Raw genomic sequence first — 7,019 nt, 5'->3', positions numbered from 1 at the left:
TAAGAGTGCAAATATGGTAATGATGCTGTCCACAACAGATTTTAATCAGGGATGTTCCTGGTAAAAGAAATGATCCTACACATACCAGCTTATATGACCATCTCAATCCTACTTCCACCACTGGTTGGTTAGTTTGTTGAACTATGGTGCCTTGTGTGTTGCTATGATGTCGGAAACTATGTCACTGCTATTTCAAGTGCCAGCGGGGTCACCCAGAGTGAGCAGGTTTCAGCAGTGCTTCCAGGCGAAGAACCAATTATGAAAAAGGAGTCATCTGTCTGCTTTAGTGGAAGTAGCCACCGGAAAATGTCTGCATAGAATAGACTGAAATATTGCCAGATGCTAACGACCTAGTGAATGGAAGCAGAACGTTGTCAGAAACAGTGCCAGAGGACGGGCCCCTCAGGACAGAAGGCACTCAAACTGTGACTGAGGACCCCAGTGACAAGAGTGGAAGAAATCCCGTGAGAGTAAAGCCCTCGGGGCTTCATCTGCTGATGGAGCACGCGTCAAGGTGAGAAGAAACAGCTGTAGACATCAATTAATAATCAGAACTTGGAATGTCCACAGTATAAATCAAGAAAAATGGAATGTTGTCCAAAATAAAACAGAACACATAAAGATGGATATCGCAGGTGCTAGTAAACTGAAATGGACTGGCATTGGCCATTTTGAATCAGAAAATCATATGATTTACTATGCCGGGAAAAACACAATCAAGAGGATGGTGTGTCAGAATCTTGCTAAATCCATCCATCGTATATCCATGAAGTTTGACACTATCTGTGATTGGATTTTATCTATCTGCCTTCAAGGCAATCCAATCAATGAAACTATTATTCAACTTTAGGCACCAACTACAAAAGCTAGGTAGTGATGAAGAAATTGAATAATTCTATAAATGACCTCAGTTGGAAAGGTATCAAACATGCAACCAGGATGCATTGATAGTTATCAGGATTGGAATGCAAAAGTTAGAAACGAAGAGGAGGGAACTGTGGTTGGAAAATATGGACATGGTGCTAGAGAGAAGCTGGCGGTCACATGATGGAATTTTACAGGAACAATGACTTCATTGCAAATACCCCTTTTCAACAACATAAATTGCACTTATGCCATGGAATTCACCAGATGCAATAAATAGGAATCAAATTGACTATATTTGTGAAAGGATACAATGGAGAAACTTAATACCATCAGCCAAAACAAGGTCAGGGGTCACCTGTGGAACAGATCATCGATTGGTTGTATGCAAATTCACGCTAAAGCTGAAGAAAGGAAACAAGTGCACAAAAACCAAAATGTAACCTTGAGCATATCCCACTGCATTTAGAGAACATCTCAAGGGTCAACCCAGTGCACTGAACTGTGATGACAGAAGTCTTGACAAGCTGCAGCGACATCAAGAACATTCTAGATGAAGAAAACAAAAGGTCATTTAAAAGACAAGAAAGAGTTCATGTAAGATAAAATCGAGACCAGCTCTTATCTTACAAATCGAATGGCTCCAGGTGGGGCGTGATCTGCAAAGAGAAAGCTTATAGATAGGAGGACAAGGATAGATCGCAGTTGGGGGATGAGGGACCCAGCAGGATCGACACTCCAGGGTGCAGTACTTTATTGGAGGTAGGCTTAAATACATTCCCTGCATGTAACCTGCAACACATGACAGGTTTACACAAAGGGACGGTTTACAGTTATTTGAGAGTACAGATAGGAGAGCAGGACGAGGTTGGGAACATGAAGTAACTGGTAAGTTTGCAGACTGTTGCTTCTGCAGCCTTGCCAGAGAACATGAGGCAAATTGTCTGTTTTACCTCAGGCAGACAGACAGGCCAGCTGCTGCTTCATCAGCTCCCACAGTTGAGCCATTAGCATTTCCCATGGGCCTTGAACTGTGGAAGGTAGTGTTCCTGTCCCATTTGCTTAACAAGCAAACAACCCCGCCCCCCCACACACACACACACAAATAAACACATGAAAATCAATCTGATCCTATATCTTAATGGGTCAATCTCTGAAAAATAAATCAGGGAAACAATACCATTTAAAATAGTTATTCAAAAGATAAAATACTTAGGAATAAATCTAACCAGAGTATTTTTTAAAATTTGTCTAAGCAAAAGATTTCTCTGCAAAGAAAACTACAGAACACTACTACAAGAAACCAAAAGAGGTCTAAACGAATGGGAAAATATTATGTGTTCATGGATAGGAAGGGTTAGCATTGTGAAAATGTCAATACTACTCAAAGCAATCTATAAATATAATGCAATTCTGATCCAGATCCCAACTTCATTCTTTAAAGAAATTGAAAAACGAATTACTAACTTCATATGGAGAGGGATGAGACCCAGGATAAGCAAAGAACTTCTTAAGAAGAACAAAATAGGAGGCCTCTCACTACCTGACCCGGAAATAAATCTACCTACCTACAGACAACTGATCTTCAACAAAGGACCAAAATAAATAGGAAAGAGTCTCTTCAACAAATTGTGCTGGCAAAGTTGGATCCCCATCTGCAGAAGATTGAAATAGGACCCATGCTTCTCCCCATGTACAAAAACAAGCTCAAGATGGATAAAGGACCCAATGTAAACCTTAGACCTAGAAAGCTCACCGATGAGACGATAAGGACAAACGTAAGGGCTTTATTATGGGTGCAGGCATATGATCAAACATAGCGAGGGAAGCACACCTGGTGAAGACAGAATAGATGACTGCGGCCTACTGCAAACAGGACACGCGTGTGTATCAGCAAAGCAAAAAGAGACCCCATGGGGTGGGGAGGAGAACTGGCAACAGCACAACGGGCAAAGAACTGATTTCTAACATCTACAGAAAACTGCAACACTTCAATTAGAAAACCAACTAATAGCCCAATTAAAAAGCAGGCAAAGGACATGGACAGTTCCCCAAAGATGACATTCAAATGACTAACAGACAGATGAAAAAAATGCTCAGGATCATTAGCCATTAGGGAGACGCAATCAAAGCAACAATGATTACGCAATTGAAACAAACATTCTGGACAGGGTGCATGTGAGATCCAGCCTCACATCCAGATGGGCCCTAACATACAGTTGTGTAATTGAAGGGAAGAAATGAAGACACAGACAGAAGTTTTGGGGTGTTCACCTCCACCATGGTTTCAGGAACCAAACCTTAGAGAGTGAGATAATATATTCCCAACATTAGCTCATATACTCTGGGGGAATGCAGCCCCCCAAGCACAGGTAACCACATACATAGCAAAGTAGGCTGTACCCTTAACCCTAGAGGTCCCTGAGTTTATTGGAGGAGTAACCTGACACCAGCGCTGGGGGCAAGTAGGGGGTGTGATTTTCCCAGGGCAGTGAGAGCAATAGCAACAAGTCTCCTCCTATAGATAGAGCTGCCGGCTAGATAGCAATCAGCCATGGGCTTGTAAGAGGTAACTTTAAGGCAGCAGTATTATAGGATGATATAGTGGGGATTCATAATAATTATGAGACTGTGATTGGGACTCATCTCTAACCCACAAGTGTGAAGGCCTCCCTCCACCCAGCATCCTGTCCTGCCAGGCTTTTTAAACTATGAGAATAAAGAATTCATCCGCATCCACTCTTCTCACTCTGTTTCCCACAGGTGCAGAGGTTGGAACTCTCATACACCATTAGTGGGACTATAAATATGCACAACCGTTGTGGAAAGCGATACACTGTTACTTCAAATAACTATGAATAGAAATTCCATTTCACCCAGTAACACCTCTGCTGGGTAAATATCCTAAAAAGTAACACCTACAGTAGGAACAGGCATGCATGCTGTGTTTAGTGCTGCACTGTTCACAATAACAAGACGCTGGAAACCCCGCCCCAAGGCCCAGCTATAGATGGATGGATAAAGAAAGTTTGGTGCACACACACAATGGAATACTACACATTCCTAAAAAAGCAGTTATAAAACCATGAAGCACCTCCTGACATGAACAGACCTGGAAATCATGGTGCCCAGTGAAGTTAATGAGTCACAAAGAGCAAATGTTGTACGAGACCACTACTATTAGGGTAAACCCACGAGAAAGACTCACGTACCAAAGGGAACAGCCTTTGGAGGTTCCCACGGAGCGGACAGCACGGGAGGGAAGATGAAGCAATCAACTAGAAGATTGACAGGTGCTAACTTGGGTGAAAGAGGGATGGATGTCCACAGAGACGAGAGGAATTCGGGGAAGGAGTGCGTAGAACAGTGCAGTGGGGAGCAGCCGGGCAGGGCGCCGGTGAGTGGTTGAACTGTTGAATGCTGAGCGATGATCTGAAATGTAAACCCCTCCACTCAATTCGCAATATCGTAATAACAGGCAGAAAGCTCGCAGTGCATGTCAGAGGGATTCTGAAACTTGCTGTGGGGCCGAGAGCAGCTAAAGCCAATGGAAAAGAATTAGGACGTAAAAGGGCTGGACAGAAATGTCAAAGGGCAGAAGACAGACGCATTATCATGAAATATGCAAAGAGCTGCAGCTAGAAAACCAAAAGGAAGCCCTCCCTTGCTGGCCTCTGACAACATACCAGGCAAGGAAGCTGCAAGGGACAGCCTTCTCCGAACAATCACCCCCAGGAGACTACAAGGGCAGCATTTGTCCAAACACAAAGTTCAGAAGGCAGGAAAGGGAGGAAAGACGGGAGGCTAGATAGGAGGGGCCCAGGGAGGGGCGGGACCAGCGCTGTTACCTAGAGGAGACTGCAGTTCATGCCACATGGATCAATTGTTGAATGGGTACCAATGAGTTCTGTAAACTTTCGCCTAAACCCCATAAAATGTTAACAGCAACAAACCATAATTACAAATATTTCCATATGTCATAAGATAGGCCTATGATAGCGTCATCAGCAACTTTCTTTTCAATATTCAACCGCTTTCCTTTCAATACTTTTTTTCTTGTTTGTTTTTTTTAAAGTTGGACACTTGGAACATCTTTAATCTCCAACTCTTCGAGAGTAGCCAGGCATTCATTCTTCTAGAAGAAATAATACCACAATCAACACTTACTCAAAACTTACTTCTTGAGTTTTTCTGTTTCTGAATAAGCAAATCCTCGTTGCATCAAACAGCAGGGTACAGTGTGAGGTAAGCACTCGGAGGTGCTGGACACACACGAGAAGCACGTAATAGTCAGGGTGTTCTTGCTCCGTGAACCTCAGGACATTCTGCTAATGTGTCAGGTATTCTGGGATGTGCTGGACTACGTGAAAAGACAGAGTATGGATGTCAGATTGAATCTCTTCATCACCCTCCTTCAGCACAGCCACATGAACCAGAGATGCATCCAGGCAGTTTCCTCGGGTAGACAACACAGTCGTCCAGGAAACTGTCCTCATCACTTGTCAATTTGAGGAATAAATCTCAAGGACTCCTTGGTGCAGCCACTTCAGGACCCTTTCCTGCAGTGCATGAAGCAGATCCAGGTGCTGCTGGACACGATAAAGAGCCAGGGAAGAGGCTTCTCCGAGACTTTGTATTCCTCTTCTCCTCTGACCCCTGGAATGTTGCCTTTTTCTTCAGGGTCAGAGAGAGATCGATCACATATTTCCTTTCCGATGCCAGGAGTTCTAGAGCCACAGCCTGTCTTTTAGCAGCTAAAGAAGTTTCACATAAAACATTTTCCAAGGAGCTGTGTCTGCCCTGACCAGCGAGTTTATCTGGGTGGTGTTTCATGACATATCCTCGCCCCATTCTTTACCATCCTTAGGCTGCCTCCACACTCCAGAGGGGAGATGGCTCTTGGACTGACTATCAGGTGAAATGCAAGACGAGGTTTTCGCCCAGTTCTCTCCAGGCCCCATCCTCCCCCCCTTCACGCTCCTGTCTCCTACATGAACGGCGCTGGACTCGAGCTTTGTCATGGGCCTGCGAAGGTCAAAGGTGTGTGCAGTCTTCGCTCGGAGGCACAGGTTCCCGGATATTGATGGATCCGAAAGGACTGGCTTGTATTTGCGCAGGCCCGGACTGGGGTGCATGCTCGTCTTTTTGAGTTGTCTTGGCTCTCTTCGTTTCTCCTGTTGAAGCTGTTCAATTTTCTGCTGCATTTCTTCTTGTTTTAAAGTGATGGCCTGGATCGTCGACATAGCATTGAACTAGTTTAATGAATTCTTCATCTCAGTAACTTTTTCTGCCATTGAGCACTTGCAACTCTTAGCCTTCTCTCCAGGCTGAATTCTTGTCAGTTCCTGCACTGCTTCTGTGAAACCCGTCTGCAGTTCAGAGGCCGCTCCTGTAACTGAAACATTTGTGTGGAAGGGTTATTCACCGGCATACATACGCTCACTCTCTCCTTGCTTTGGCTTGTTTTCTTCCACGGTGCCTGTTGCTTTCCCCTCTGGCTTATTCCTCAACATCTCCTCATCACTGTCTCTGGATCAGGCCACCCCGTCTTCCCTGGCCCTGTCCCCAACAGTCAATATCGCATCATGTGTTATGAGGTTCTCTTGCTAATATTTCTAGTGGTTCCCATCATGCTTGCCGTGTTTAAATCATGCTCAGATCCAGGCTTAGACGCGTTCTGAATTAACTTAAAGGTAAAAGCAGCAGTACAGAGGTAGCCGATTTATTGACTTCCCCTGAAAATCTCCTTTCAGTATTTCTTAAGCTACTTTCCTCTATTGTCTTTCTGTAGCAAAATTTCAACCTTAGGCAAAAGCAACCATGTTCTTTCTCCGTGCTCAGTCACCGGTTTCTGGATCGCAACTGCCTCAAGTGTGGCTTCATAACATACTTCTGCACTGTTTGTTCTCCTGCGGTCCACAGTAACGCCTTCAATCTCCTCCCACCTCCTGCTTGCCCTCCTCTCCTAGCTCCAGTCCAGCGTGTATTTGAACTATAGAATTAACTCCCTATTCACATTCGCCACCACGCTATTTTCCAGACACCTTGAATGCCTTGGCCACTGGGTGGAGCAGGGGTTAAGTGCTGGGCTGTTAACCACAGGGGAGGCAGTCCAAACCCAGGAGCCAGCCCCTCCTCTGGAGAAAGGTGAAACT

General features: G+C 44.6%; 1 pseudogene; it reads right to left on the bottom strand.

The window, feature by feature from the left end:
* Window positions 1–5,031: 5,031 nt before the first annotated feature.
* Window positions 5,032–6,377, bottom strand: LOC101657673 (annotated as a pseudogene).
* Window positions 6,378–7,019: the final 642 nt, after the last annotated feature.

The sequence above is a fragment of the Echinops telfairi genome, unplaced genomic scaffold (assembly GCF_000313985.2).
Source record: "Echinops telfairi isolate 266 unplaced genomic scaffold, ASM31398v2 ScPeMD7_443;HRSCAF=831, whole genome shotgun sequence".
In the NCBI taxonomy this organism is placed as follows: Eukaryota; Metazoa; Chordata; class Mammalia; order Afrosoricida; family Tenrecidae; genus Echinops; species Echinops telfairi.
The sequence above is the reverse complement of the archived record's forward strand: the minus strand, read 5'-3'. Positions and strand labels throughout refer to the sequence as shown.